Genomic DNA, 16,116 nt, shown 5'->3' on the forward strand with positions numbered 1-16,116 from the left:
CAAACGCTTCCTGGACATCAGAAATACTGGTACTTACAGATTTGTTTCAGGGTCAGGAGGAGGGATAAAAAGAACAAAATGGAAAGGAGAAAGAGAAAGGTAAGACGTTAAGGGAAAAGCAAAGAAAGTTTGAGAATACTGTGTTTATCTACCACTCAACAGACTCCCTGATGTTGCCCAGGAGAATAAAAGCAATATTATCAAACCCCTGAAGCCTGGTTGCTGCCTACCTACAGACCACGTTGAGTTGCCTGCGTGAGACACCGTGCAGAGCATCTCTCTGGCCATGAGACATGATTTGAAGCCACTGTGTTCTCTCTCAACGGCATCTTAACATGCCTCGTCTGTCCTCATCAGCAAGCACACTGGCTTCCCACTGAATTTCAGGTTCAGAATGACCTTTGAGGTGTCCCCAGGGAGCCACAAAGTTAATAGCTTTTATTTTGAGTCAGACACTTCAACACCTAGTCTCTCAATTTCGCGAGGATCCAGCTATGGGCTTTCATAGAATGTGGCAACAGACAGAAGCAATCGGCTGGGATGGGTGTGGGGGAGCAGAGGGCCGAGGGAAAGCCTGGGGGGACCCCCACTATCAGCAGCAGCAGCAGCAGCAGCAGCAGAGACAAATGGTGGAACGAGTCACAAAAGGACATGCTGTCGATCATGAATTTAGCAGATTTGAGCAAATTGGAAAAAGTGTCTTCCAGAAACAGGGATATCTGCAACACATTTAGGGGAGACTTTGAGAGTCCCATCTATCTCCCAGATATTAAGTAGGCCCGGTTTCCCAAAAGTAAGCAAGAGGATCTGGAAAGGTCTGCCCAACGTCTTTCCTTGGAAAGATGAGGACTCAGAGCAGAGGTGGGCTGAGTTAGAGAAGGTCATACCTGGAACCTGTCCTCAAGCCCCGGGGTGGTGGGAATCCGAGCTATAGGGAGAACCCTGTCACCTTACCACCCTCCTGTTCTCTGGGCTCCTCCCCCAGACCAACAACCTGGGTGCAAGGTGGAGAGAGGACAGGTAGGAATGGCCTCTGACGTCACCCTCGCACAGTGCCGGCTGAACAGAGATAAAGAAATTAAATCTCACTGGATCAAGGTGGCGCAAGTCTTTACCATGAGTCACAGGTCACAAAGGCCTGCACAGAGAGTCTGAATCAAAGGGCTCATCAGGCTGACATTAGTGATGCTGCTGCATTGGGTATCCTGCAGACGGAGAACGTACCTTCCATTGAGACACCCATGAGAGCTTTGATAAAAGCTCTTATAAAAATTGACCATGGCTACAAAGGAAATACCAGTACCTTTCCCCAGGATAGAAATCATAGAGACCCCTTTGGCCACCAAGTAATAAAACGAAAAATTAAAACAAGAGGAGAAATGGGACCAAAACCCCAACCACATGAAAAATTTAAACCCCCCTCCTCAAAATTTAAAACTCCATTCGAGAGCTAAAGGAAGTCACAAAAAATTGCCAGTTAAACTAGATTGGGGGGGGGGCGCCTGGGTGGCTTAGCTGGTTAAGCATCTGCCTTCCTCTCAGGTCATGATCCCAGGGCCCTGGGATTGAGTCCTGCTCAGTGTGGGGGGCTGTTTCTCCCTCTTCCTCTGCCACTCCCCCTGCTTGCGCGCACACTCTCTCTCTCTCTCTCTCTCTCTGTGTCAAATAAATAAACAAACTCTTATAAAAAAAAAAACAACAACACCAGATTGGGGGGTAGGGAATGAAAACACTATGTGTCAAAAGCAATGAAATAAAGCTAAAACCATATTGAATAGAAAATGTAGTCCAGAGTGTTTCTATTTCTGAAAAAGAAAACGAAGAACAAGAGAAGAGAATCAAGCGTTCAACCCAGGAAGGTATAACATGAGCAGCAAAATCAGTCCAGGGGATGAAGGACAGAATGAAGACAAGCAGACATTAATGAATCAGAAAACACCACAAAGGGAGAATTGGTAAATGGAGGAGCTGATTCATCGTGGGAAGGAACCCCGCACAGGAACACAGACGAGCCGCTAGCCTGCCGCATCGCAGGGCAAAACACGGACAGAGAAGGAACGGTTAGGAGTGGGAAATGACAGATAAGCAGGATGGGAGAACGTTTTAATATGTATTTTTTAATTACATAAATAAAGCACGGATACATACGCTTTAGAAACAAGAGTCAAATAATAAGAAGAAATACAGTAAAAACTCACAGCCCTCTAAATTAGTTTGCTGGGGCTGCCTAACGAAATACCACGGACTGGGGGGGGGGGGGCCTTAAACAACAGAAATGCAGTTTCTCATGGTTCTGGAGGCTGGAGCCTCGATTTAACTTGATCACCTCATTAAAGGCCCTATGTCCAAACACAGTCCTATGCTGAGGTACCGGCCGTGGTTAGGACTTTCACAGGAATCTGAGTGGGGACACAATTCAGCCTGTAACACCCTCTTTCACCTTCTTTCCCTCAAGTCCCACCTCTTTCCCTGGAAGCGTCATGACTAACTAGGCCCTCCTGTGACATTTGGGGGGCCCGGGACAAAGGTCAAACTGAGGCTCACATGCTGAATGTCTACATATTTTCTGTAAATACAGCTAACAAACACTTAAATTAAACGTCCTATCCTCCTACCTCTAGGCAAATATATGTGCATATTGACCTGGAAAATCAGGCTCGGATTCAGAATTTTTGAACTCTCCAGAGTTCCTTGTCAGAACGTGGCGGTAGGAGCACCCTTCTCTTCCCACACCTGACTCGGTCTGCCCCACGACGGCCTTGTGCACGCCTGTGTGCATGGGGACTCCAACTTGCACGTCCAAGCTCCCCTCCCCCACCTCAAACATTGCGCCTTGGTTACTGGTTCGACCTTGCAGGGGTCACATCATCCTTAGGAGGAAGTACCTGGGTGACGCTCTCACACACCCTGGAAGGAATTCCAGTCTCCCAGCAATAGGGAGCCTGGTCTAGAAGGAAGGCTCAGGCTCTAGAAGGGTGTGTCCCCTGGGGGGTGTGTGTGGTATATCTGGAGGGGGCTGGAGCGGGCCCCTCGCAAGTGCCAGCCCAAGGCTGAGGCATCTCTTGCTTGGGTCTAAGGGTAATGGAAAACTGCTACAACCAGCTATTAGTGGGTATCTTCTCAGACCATTTTACATCCATTTTATATATAAAAATGAAACGCTGATTCCAAAATGAAAGTTTATTTTAAAAAATGGATGTTCAGGGGCGCCTGGGTGGCACAGCGGTTAAGCGTCTGCCTTCGGCTCAGGGCGTGATCCCGGCGTTATGGGATTGGGCCCCGCATCAGGCTCCTCCGCTATGAGCCTGCTTCTTCCTCTCCCACTCCCCTGCTTGTGTTCCCTCTCTCGCTGGCTGTCTCTATCTCTGTCGAATAAATAAATAAAATCTTAAAAAAAAAAAATGGATGTTCAATTTTTCTGAGACTTGCCTTCCTCCCCCAATTTGTCTTATAGGTTTTTCCATGTCAGCATATCTAGATTTACTTTATTCTCTTTAACTGTTGCATTTAATGTAATGCAATGTTAATCCCCTTGAAAATTAGGATGATTTCAACTCAAAATAAGTTTAAAAAATGCAAATTACCAAAATTGATTTAAGAAATAAAACAGCTAAGTTAGAAGGAGCTGAGGAAGTTGTCCAAGGGAACTTCATAGTTTGTCCCAAATGTGCAAGTAAAAGGTAATTCCAAAGCTCATCGACCTCTCCCAGGGGATAAAGAAATAAGGTACCTGCCCAGCTGTTCTTATGAAGGATACCCTTATTGCTGTGGATTGAATTGTAGCCTCTCCCCAAAGTCAGATGTTGAAAGCCTAACTCCCAGTGTGATGGTATTGGGAAGCTGCGCCCTTGGGGGGTGGTTAGGTGTGGTCAAGGTCATGAGACCTTACACAAGAGAGATCTCCCTTTCTCTCGGCCACGTTAAAACACAGCAAGAGGGGCGCCTGGGTGGCACAGCGGCTAAGCGTCTGCTTTCGGCTCAGGGCGTGATCCCGGCGTTATGGGATTGAGCCCCACATCAGGCTCCTCCGCTATGAGCCTGCTTCTTCCTCTCCCACTCCCCCTGCTTGTGTTCCCTCTCTCGCTGGCTGTCTCTATCTCTGTCGAATAAATAAATAAAAGATTTTAAAAAAACCACACAAAACACAAAACACAGCAAGAAAATGGCCAACTGTAAGCTGAGATTCGGACCCTAACCAGGAACTGAATTGGTCAGCAAATACCTTGATTTGGGACTTCTCAGCCTCCAGAGCTGGAGACAAAAATTTCTGTTCTGTAAGCCACCCAGGTTATGGTATTTTGTTACTGCAGCCTGAGCTAAAACAAAGCAGCAAAAAGAAATTCGCAGACTATAGAACGCCTGGGTGGCTCAGTCAGTTAAACGGCTGCCTTCGGCTCAGGTCATGATCCGGGTCCTGGGATCAAGTCCCACATCGGGCTCCTTGCTCAGTGGGGAGCCTGCTTCTCCCTCTGCCTGCTGCTCCCCCTGTTTATGCTCTCTCTCTCTCTCTGACAAATAAATAAGTAAAATTTTGAAAAAAAAGAAATTCACAAATTTCATCTGTGAATATTGAAGCAGAACGTCTCTGTGAAAGATTAAGGAGTAGAATCCAGTAATATAATTAAAGAATAACAACCGATAGCCAGATGGTGGTGGGTTGACATAGAGAAATCAGTCGTCTCAATCATATTTCTATGCATTGCCGATGAACAATTGGAAACTGAAATTAAAAACACGATACCATTGATAATAGCTCTACATATTGCCGTGTTCAGGTACGAATGTAACAAAACATTAACAAAATCTATATGATGGAAACTAGGAAGTGTTATGAAGGAGAAGACCTCAATACATGGAGAGACAGACTGTGCTCATGGGATGGATGATTCAACATAACCAAAATGACATTTCTTCCCAGACTTTTTCATAGGTTTAACATAATTTCTATCAAATTTCCCGTAGGAGTTTTTGTAGGTGCAGACCAGCTGATTCCAAACTGTATGCAGAAGCCAAGAAACCAGAAGAGTTAAGACACTTGGATGAAGAATCAAGTTAGACGGATCACACAACCTGATTTTTTTTTTAAAGATTTTATTTATTTATTCGACAGAGATAGAGACAGCCAGCGAGAGAGGGAACACAAGCAGGGGGAGTGGGAGAGGAAGAAGCAGGCCTATAGCGGAAAAGCCTGATGTGGGGCTCGATCCCAGAACGCCGGGATCACGCCCTGAGCCGAAGGCAGACGCTTAACAGCTGCGCCACCCAGGCACCCCCACACAACCTGATTTTACTACTTGTTGGGTAGCTACAGTAATCAAGAAAGTGGTGTTTGTGTAGGGATAAGACACATAACTCAACGGAACAGAATAGAGCCCAGAAACAGACCCACAGAAGTATGACCAACAGATTCTTGACAAAGGAGCAAAAGCAACTCGATGGAGAAAGGATAGTCCTTTCAACAAATTGTGTTGGCACGGTTGGACCGACACTGGACTGAAACTGTACACCACATGCAAAAATTAACTTGGATGAATTAATCATAAATCTAAGCATAAAATGCAAAACTATAAAACCTTTAGAAGAAAATATAGGAGCAAATATTCATGACCTAGGGTGTGGTGAACTCGAGTTCTTTGACCTTAGACCAAAGCACAAGCCATAAAAGAAAAATAATTGATAAATGGGACTTTGTCAAAATTAAAAACATTTGATGTGTGAAAGACCCTGTTAAGAAAGTGAAAAGATAAGCCACATTCTGGGAGAAAATATGTACAAATCACATATCTGTCAAAAGACTTGTATCCAGAATATAGAAATAACTCTTTAGACTCAACATTAAGATAAAACCAAATTAGGAAATATGTAAAAGACTTGAACACACATTTCACCAAAGAAGACGAGAAGATGGCAAATAAGCACATGAAAAGATGTTAACAATCATTAGCTGTTAGGAAAATGCAAATGAAAGCCGCAACGAGATACCATTACACACCTCTTAGGATGAAAAAATTAAAAAGACTGACAATACCACGGGCTTGTGGGTACACCCTTTGGTGTAGCCCTGACTCACAGAACCATAGTAATGTTTCATATACCCAATAAACAAATAAATAACCCAAACCAACCAGGATATGTGGGAGAAACCCAAAATGGCATACAAAGAATAACAAACCAACATGGGTTACTAGTGAATAAGATAACTGCACTGAAGTGTGTGGGGATTAAAAGAACTAACCTAATAACTTTGGAAAATGGTATTTTGAGTGGATACTCTGTTTAGTAAATATATGTTTACTAGTATTGAACAAAAAAGTAAATACTTTGTGGACAATGAGAGACAAGTTTCTCACCATCAGAAAAAGAAATTAGTAATAAGGAAAGAGCTAGAATGAACCCTGTGTGGTGTTGGACTGGAATTAGAAATATAAGGATGAACCCATAGGTTTTAATATATTTACAGATTGACAAATAGGAATAAATACGGATGCATGTATGAATGTGTTTTTCCATCCATGTGTGTTTCCGAGTTCTGAGATCTCAGAAGGCAATGACATCCCAATGGCAATGAGCATACTGAGATATCTGGTGTTCAAATTGTGGCCTCTATATACCATTTTCCTATTAAAAAGGGGCACCTGGGTGGCTCAGTCAGTTGAGCAACCGACTTTTGATTCCAGGGTCGTGGGACTGAGCCCCTCACATTGGGGGCTCAGTGGGGAGTCTGCTTGGGATTTCCTCTTCCTCTCCCTGGGCCCCTCCCCCACGTGCTTGGGCCCATGCTCGCTCTCTCTCTCCACTAAAATGAATAAGCGGATCTAAAAGGAAAAAAAAAAAAAAAGAAGAAATTCACATTTTGGAAAAAAAAAAAAGAAAGAAAGGAAGTTCCTTGGAGAAATGGTTAATTCCAGTGCTTGGGTAGAGAAAGTACAACATGAGTCTGGAACATATTACCGTGCTAGAGAGAAAGGAAGTGTGTGGAAAATGCTGGGGCCATAGTGAATAGACACAGAAGCCAACCTGAATTCTTCTTCTTTTTTTTTTAAAGGATTTTTTTTTAAAGATTTTATTTATTTATTCGACAGAGATAGAGACAGCCAGCGAGAGAGGGAACACAAGCAGGGGGAGTGGGAGAGGAAGAAGCAGGCTCATAGCGGAGGAGCCCGATGTGTGGCTCGATCCCACAACGCCGGGATCACGCCCTGAGCCGAAGGCAGACGCTCAACCGCTGTGCCACCCAGGCGCCCCAACCTGAATTATTCTTAATGGCTTAAAGCAGAGACTGTTTGAGCAACAAAATAAAGATTGGATTATAACCCTGTGCTGTTTCCTCCCATAACTGTCATCATCTCTTAATTAACCGTAAAATTAACATATTATGTTTTTGTTTATTGCCTCTCTCTCCCCACTAGAATATAAGCTTTACAGAGGTGGGGATTTGGGGGTCTGTTTTGTTTACGGATATAGGCCAAGTACCATAACAACACCTGGCATATAGTGCAGACTTAATAAATATTTGTGGAATGAGTACACTTTTTCTTTTCCCCCCATTGGCATGTAGATTGGGGAAATTGAATGTTCTAATGGAAACAAAAAGAATTTTTCCAAATAATTGAACACCAAACAGCCACCACCATCTGATCTCTGCCTCAGCACATCTGAGACTCACACAGACAGGCAGGGATGGTCTTAGGGGAGCTGAGCCGTCTGGACGCTGCCCTGAGAAGGACGTGGCCCCCTGGAAGTCCAGCTTCCAGGGAACACTTTGGTAGATTTTCTTCTCAAAAGGATACTTGGAACACCTGTGGTTATTTCAGTGAGATGACTTTTGTATGACTAATTTAAAGCCCACCGATATCTTTATCTCAGCTGAAACCCTCCCACCCTTGGGAGGTTGACATTAGGTGCCCATTTTACGGATAACGGAAAGGAAGCATGGAGGAGGTAAGTATATTAGTTTTTGAGGGCTGCTGTAAAAAGGACCACAAATTGGGTGGTTCAGACAACAGATATTTACTGCCTTTCAGTGATGGAGGCCAGAAGTCTGAAATCAAGGTATCCATAGGGCCGCTCCCTCTGAGACTTTGGGGAGAAACTTCCTTACCTCTTCCTAGCTTCTGGTAGCCTCAAGAATTCTTCAGCTTGCAACTGCATCAGTCCAAGCTCTGCCTCTGTCATCAGATGGCTGTCTTCACATCATCTTGCCTCTGTGTGTGTCTGCGTCTGTGCCCAAATTTCCCCTTTTATAAGGATACCAGTCATATTGGATTAGGGCCCATCTTAATGACCCTATTTTAATTTGATTGCCTCTATCAAGACCCTATTTCCAAGTAAGGTCATAAAGTCACATTTTGAGGTACTGGGGCTAAAACTTCAGCATCTCTTTTTTGGAAGACACAATTTAGCTCATAGAAGTAAGTTACTTCAAATCATGGAATGTCAGAGCTAAAGGGGACTTTTCCTGTTGGAGCCACCCCACTCTATACTCCCTCTACATGACCTTAACCGTGAGTAGCGTCTCCTAAAATGGAAAGTTGTCAAGGAAATTCACCAGAAATGACAAAGGTCATTTCAGTCTACCAGGTCTCCCATCCTTGCAGTCCTTGATCGACCTCCAACATGCAGGCCCTCTGGGTCCTCTCCTGCTTTTTGCTGCCCTGGGTATCCATCCTCCCGACTTAACATTTCATGAGTCATCTCCCTCTTGAGTACCCTCTGGAGCCCCAATAGACAACTTAGAACCATCAGAAAGAGTGAGAATGGGGCGAGACATCCTTTGGGGAGCTCTGTGATTTGAACAGGAGTGACATGAAAGTGAAATGCAGGGGCTACTGAGCTTTTGTGGCACAAGCAGAGGCAAAGATATGGAGATGATTAACAACTGACTGTAAATTGAAGGAGCTACATGATAAGGGCCTAGGGCAACCCGTAACTGGGGAAAAGGTTGGAGTATTAGGTTAAGTGCTAAGAGACTTCAAATCAAATCGCCAGGTACTTATTAAGTGCTCAACTCAGTATTGCAATAAGCCATGGGTGACACAAAGACATGTAATATCTATTTCCTGCCTTCAAGGAAATTATTATTTACTTAGGGAAGTTAGACATAAAACTCAGGAGAAGTCAGACAACAAAATATTTAAATAGTAAACCACAATACCACAAAATCAGTTGTTAAGTGAACTGTAGAGCTGATAACAAGCTTTTAGAATTCTGAACCAGGAGATATTATTCATTTATTTATGATCTAGATAGATACATATTTTCTTGCTGGGGGAAAGGAAGGTTAACTGAGCAGGAAAACCAATGAAACTTAGAGATTTTTTTTTAACAGAGATCAACGAAATTGATAAACCTTTAGTTAGACTAAGAAAAAAAGAGAAGACAAAATCAGAAATCAAAGAGGAGGCATTACAACTGATGACACAGAGATGAAAAGGATGGTAAGAGAGTACCATAAACAATTTACCCCAATAAATTGGGTAAGCTAGAAGAAATGGGTATGTTCCTAGAAACATACAACCAACCAAGATTGAATTATGAAGAGATAGAAAGTCTGAGCAGACCTATAACTAGTAAGGAGATTAAATCAGTAATCAAAGATCTCCCAACAAAGAAAAGCGCAGTACCAGATGGCTTCGCTGAGAATTCTACCAAACATTAAAGAAGAATTAATGCTGGTCCTTCTCAAACTCTTCCAAAATATTGAAGAATAGAGAACACTTCCAAATGCATTTTATGAGGCCTGATGCCAAAGCCAGACAAAAACAGTACAAGAAAAGAAAACTATAGGGCAACATCTATGATGATTGTAGATGCAAACAGCCTAGCAAATAAACAAAATACTAGCAAATAAAACTCAATCTCACATTAAAATGATCATATCCCATGACCAAGTGAGATTTATCCATGGGATGCAAGGATACTTCAACACATATAAATCCCACAGCACATTAACAGAATGAAGGATAAAAATCACATGATCATCTCAATAGATGAAGAAAAAACACCAAGTTCAACACTCTTTTGTGATGAAAAAAAAAAAAAAAAAAACACCCAACAAATGAGGGAAAGAAGGAAACTACCTCAACAAAATAAAGCCCATATATGAAAATCCCATAGCTAACATCATACTCAATGGTGAAAGACTGAAATCTTTTCCTCTAAGATTAGGGACAAGACAAAGTTGCCCACTTTCACCACTTCTACTCAACATAGTACTTAAAGTCCTTCCTAGAGCAATTAGGCAAGGAAAAAAAATTAAAGACATCCAATTCAGAAAGGAAGAGATAAAATGACCTCTGTTCAAAGATGACATGGTATTATATGAAGAAAACCCAAAGATTCCACAAAAAACCGTTAGAACTAATAAACAAAATAAGCAAAGTTGCAGAATACAAAATCAACATACAAAATTCCATCGCATTTCTATATTAAAAATGAACACTCCAAGAAAGAAATTAAGAAAACAATCCCATTTACAAAAGCATCAAAAGGAACAAACTACTTAGGAATAAACTTAATCAAGGAAGTAGAAGACCATGTACAATGAAAACTAAAAACCTGCAGAAAGAAATTAAAGAGGACATGGATAAATGGAAAGACATCCCATGTTCATGGATGGAAAGACTTAATATTGTTAGAGAGTCCGTACTACCCAAAGCATCTACAGATTCAAAGCAATTCCTATCAAAATCCTAATGGCATTTTTTTTTTTTTTTGCAGAAATAGAAAAAACAACCTTCTAATGCATATGGAGCAACAAAGATCCCAAACAGCCAAAACAATCTTGGGAAAGAGGAAGCAAGCTGAATTCAAAATACTTTACACTTTCTTAATTCAAATCTTATTACAAAGCTGTGGTGATTAAGACAATATGGTACTGGCATAAAGACAGACACCTACACCAATGGAAGAGGATAGAGAGCTCCGAAATACACTCATGCATATATGGTCAAATGATCTTCAAGAAGGCTACCACAACTACATAACGGGGAAATTACAGTCTTTAACAAATGGTACTGAAAAAACTAGATATCCAGATACAAAAGAATAAAATTGGACTCTTTATCTTACACCACACACAAAAATAAATTCAAAATGGATTAAGGACCCAAATGTAAGATCTGAAACTATAAAACTCTTAGAAGAAAACATAGAGGAAAAATCATTGTAACATTGATCTCGGCAGCAATTTCTTGGATATGACACCAAAAGCACAGGGAACCAAAACAAAACAAAACAGAACAAAACAAAAAACCCAAAGATGACTACATTAAAAAAACTTTTGCACAACAAAGGAAACAATCAACAGAGTGAAAGACAATCTATAGAATGGGAGAAAATATTTGCAAACTATATATCTGATAAGGAGTTAAACATCACTATATTAAAGAATGACTGAGCAGGACAATCACAGAAGGCTCTGGATGGGGAATCAGGAGACACTCTGACTCCTAAGGAGTGTGTTAGCAATAATAATGGCTCCTGTTTATTGAACTCTGACTGCAGACTCAGCAATTTACATACATTGTACTTAACTCATTTAAGTCTTTCAACAGTTTCATGGGTTGCTATTGTTACCTTCTGTAGCAATTTAAACCACCTCTAGCTTCTGTAATAGATAAATCCCCAAATCTCAGTTGCTAAATATGGCAGAAGTTCATTTCTGCTCTTCTAAAGACCAAGTGATGGTTGGGTATGCCAGGAGCTCAGCTCCTCTGCTCCGTATAATCTTTCAAAACACCCAGGCTGCTGGAGGCTCTGCCATCTTCAACACATTTATCTCAAGTCACCTTGGGTCTCAACATCCAGCTTTAGCTATGGGGGAAGTGGGGGAGAGTGAGAGAGAGACAGAGACAGAGACAGAGAGAATCACATAGGTGGTGCTTTATGGGCTCTGCCCGGAGTGGCACACATTACTTCTGCCCCCAGTCCATTCGCCAAATGACCACACATACTAAAAAGGGAAGCTGGGAGACATAGCTGTGTGTCCAGGAAGAAAGAGAAATGTTTCGTGGATAGCTGTCTAGTCAAACTCTCCCACACCTGCCTTTTTTTAAGGGGAGGGAACTTGGACTCGAGGAGGTTCAAGGTCACACAGTGAGTAAAGAGAAGTCAAGAGACACCATCGAAACTAGTTGATGGGGCAAAAAAAAAAAAAAAGTTGTGAATATAGTATCTAAAATTATACACTTACAAGAAAGGAATCAAAAATTAAGTTACATAACTAATTTGAGAGAGGGAAGGTAAGTGAGACAGGTTCATGAGCTTAACCTTCATGAAGTCGGTAATTTTGTTTAAAATTGGTAAATAAAAAAAGGGGAGGCAATAGAAACATTACATGATATTTGGAGTTATCCAGAACCCAAACCAAGCATTTAAGGAATTAAAAGCTGTTCCCTCTGTGACCATTGCTCCTTGTAGAGGCCCTTTTGTGCATTTGATTTTTAAAGCATGTGTTCAGTTACTTTGATTGACATGTTTACATTTATATTTTGACAAAATAATAATTACTTGTGTAAAAAATCCAAACAATACAAAATGGCACAAGAAGGGGAAGTCAAGACCTCAGAACTTTATAAACCCTTTTCTTCCCGCTCTCCAGAGGTAACCTCTGTTTCCAGTATTTTGGGTAAACGCCAAGAAGTTTCCTGTATACATCTAAGCATGCGTGTATGTGTCCCTATCATTTCAAATAAAAGGAGATAGTACTGTACTTCCCGTCCTATAGCTCACTCTTTCTTCTTACAAATGCCTTGATATCTTTTCATGTGCGCACATGGAGTCATTCTTCTTAATGCTTTCCTTTGCATGGAGGCACCATAATTTGATCTACCAGTCCTCATCAAAGGGCACAAGGGTTGCTTTCAGTTTTTGTTTTGTTCTTGTTTTGCTATTACAAATGATGCCGTAAAAAGCAGCCTATACAAGGTGTCCATCTCGGGTGTGTTGGACGAATACGCCTGGAGAAACAGGATTTTGTTTATAAGGAGCCTAAGTAATCAAAGGCAGTGTAAGAAGTCTTGTAAATACAGATAGAGTCATCTTACATATACTTCTTGGAAGTAAAACATAGACGCAGAAAAAGTGCATGAACAGTACACGCTTGTCTGTGATGTTCACAAAGTGAACTCCCCCAGCCAGCCAGCACAGCCATCAGGAAGCAGAACATTTTCCAGAGTCCAGGAGACCCTCCTGTCCTTTCCTAGTTTCTCATCCATGCGCGCTCTCCCAACTTTCACTTCTATATGTGTTAATTTTGTTTTTGAGCTCTGTGTCGGTGGAATCACACAGCATGGACCCTTTTATGTCAGATTTCTTTAACTAAGCATTCTCTTGGATTCTTCTACATTATTGCCTGTAGTTGAAGTTCATTTGCATTCATAGCTGTATAATATTCCATGGTGTAAATTCCATAATTTATTCACTTACGATTGATGGACATTCGGGTTATTTTCAGTTACGGGTTATTAGGAAGGATGCTTTATCAACATCCCGGTAGGTATGTGCCTTTTGTTGACTGTGTGCAGGCATTTCCATGGGGCATCTACGGAGGACTGGAATGGCGGGGTCCTGGCACGTGCGCGTTCAACTCTGGGACGTCTTGCCAATGGTTGCACCAATTTACACTCCCACCCGCAGTGGACACGTGTTCCTGTTATTCCACGTTCTTGCCAACACTGATTTTGTTTGTGTTTGTGTTTTTCATTTTAACCAATTTATATTAACTTACAATGATTCTACACAGGGATGGGGCAGTTCTTGGAGGACTGCTCTTGATCAAATGGCAGGTCCTAGAAGGCTAGCTAGCAGTGGAGGGGTGGAGCTGGAAGAAAGCTGGGCTTGGTTGGGTCTGGGGGACTCAGGTGATGGCTCTGGACCTACCCCTGCACCCCAACACCCCAAGATGGGATGGAATGGCAAGAGTATCCTTTTAAAGATTTTATTTATTTATTTATTTGAGAGAGAGAGAGAGAGCCCACTTGAGCAGGGGGAGCAGGGGGCAGTAGAGGGCGAGGGAGAGGGAAAGAATCTCAAGCAGGCTCCATGCTGAGCTCAGGAGCCTGATGTAGGGCTGGATCTCATGACCCTGAGATCGCGACGTGAGCCAAAACCAAGAGTCCGACGCTTAACCGACTAAGCCACCCAGGCGCCCCAGCAAGAGCATCCTTTTAAAACAGCCTTTCTGTCCCTGGGATTTTTGCTGATAGGTCTGCACTAAGGGCCCCAGGAGATCGCTTGAGGAGGGAGGAAAGCCTTCTCTAAGGGAAGTGGATATGTGAGCCCTGGATTCTTTAGTGGTCCCGGGTGGGAAATCGTTTTCTTCTGGCCCATATAGCAGTTGTCTGTTCTGCTGTGTTTTACTACCAGTGTTCCTGTGCGGACTTCAAGAAGCAGGCTCAGGTGAATGTGCAGGGGCGGAGGGGAATGTATGCACCAGACTCCGGGGGAGTCCTCGGGATGCCTTGACGACTCTTTTGTCACACAGGCCACGTGTACCCCCCCAAAGCCAGTCAGCCCGAGGGGCATGTCAAGCCTGCAGTTAGGGGATAGGTCAGGGTCTCAGGATAGGTCTGGACTGGAGACGTACAGATCAGGGTCATGGCAACCAGAGATGGTCTTCCAGGCCTTGGAGGCTGAAACCCCCTTCCTGCCTATACTGACCAGAGTCGATTCCGAAGTTTGCAGTGCCCACAAGAGCAGAGCTGAAGATGAGTCAGCCACAGAACATAGACAGCAAGTGTCTGAGGCAGCAGCGAGGCTAGTGGCCAACAGAGCCAGACAATAGCAAACCCGTTGTGAAGTGACAGGTAGTGCGGTCCACAAGACCACCCTCCCTTCTGACGCCCACCGCAGGTTTGAAGGTCCCCAAGACCATCCATACACTCCAGAAGTAGCTAAAGGGTCCCAGGACACAGTGAAAGCTCTTCATCTCATGGTGACAGTTTGTGAAAAGTAAAAGATACCAATTAAAATCAGCCAAGGGAAGAGGTTCATAGGGCAGAGCCCAGGAAAGTTCCAAACACAGAGCTTCAGCCTCTCCTTGCAGATATTTGGACAGCCTTACTCCCTCCCTCTGCCCTCCCACCCCCCGCATCAGTGTGTAACAACGTACAGAGAGTGGTGCTTACCAGGACGCTCTGGAAGCCTTGGGGTCCAGAGTCTTCACTGCGCCTTCACCTGTAGGCACTATTGACCACCTGTGTGCGGTCTGCAGCCCCTTCAGAGGTCCAGGTGATGCCATGGAGCCCCCAGCACGGATCACACTGTTAGACTGGCATGGTCCGATGCCCCCAAGTAGACAAAGACACTCGGATCGAGCAAGACTTCCCAAGGGCTTAGAGATTAGCTCTTGGGCTGAGGGCAAAGATCAGACCACTCTTCGGGCAAGGTTGGATTGTTTACTGCAGAATCCCCCCCACTCCACTGCCTGATTCCCCGGGTTCATTCCCCGGGTATGTGAGAGGAGGGACCATGAGCACATATGCACGGGCTAAGTTATGGAAGAGTCTCCTTCAATTACTGCATTCCATTTCTGGATATGGATTTTCCAGACGTACCTGTACATACACAAGGGCGGATGCGTGGCTAGAAGTGATGGATGGATAAAGCTATTCACTGAAGCACTGCTCACTGCCAAGAGCTCGGCTGAGCTGGGGACGGAGCTGAGCTGCCAGGTGTCGGAGATGCTGATTAAAGCAACCACAAGCCAAAATGAAAGTCAGAGGGAATAGTGTAGGCGAGAGGCTCAAGCCAGAGAAAGCACCGACACCCCGCTGTTCGCCCTCCCCTTTGAGATGGCATGCTGGTGGATCAGATGGATCAGCGTAGGCGTGGGGACCGTCTCACTGCTGCGGAAGACCCAAACAGAAGCCTCTGGCACTTTTATGGACCCTGGGCCAGCGGGGAGTGACCGGGGGAAGGGCTGGGAGTAGAAAGTACTGAGTACTGAGTCATGGTTGGGGAAAATTGTCTGCAAGGCTTCCCCCTTCTCTCCCTGTGAAGGGTCCTCGGCAGAGGCGCTTAAAGAAGACCTCTGGCGAGGGTCTCACATGGAGAGACTGAGGATCAAAGGTGCCCGGGCTGGGAATGCAAATGTGCAACGAGCATGGCCGGCCG

The sequence above is a fragment of the Ursus arctos genome, unplaced genomic scaffold (assembly GCF_023065955.2).
Source record: "Ursus arctos isolate Adak ecotype North America unplaced genomic scaffold, UrsArc2.0 scaffold_16, whole genome shotgun sequence".
Taxonomy (NCBI): domain Eukaryota; kingdom Metazoa; phylum Chordata; class Mammalia; order Carnivora; family Ursidae; genus Ursus; species Ursus arctos.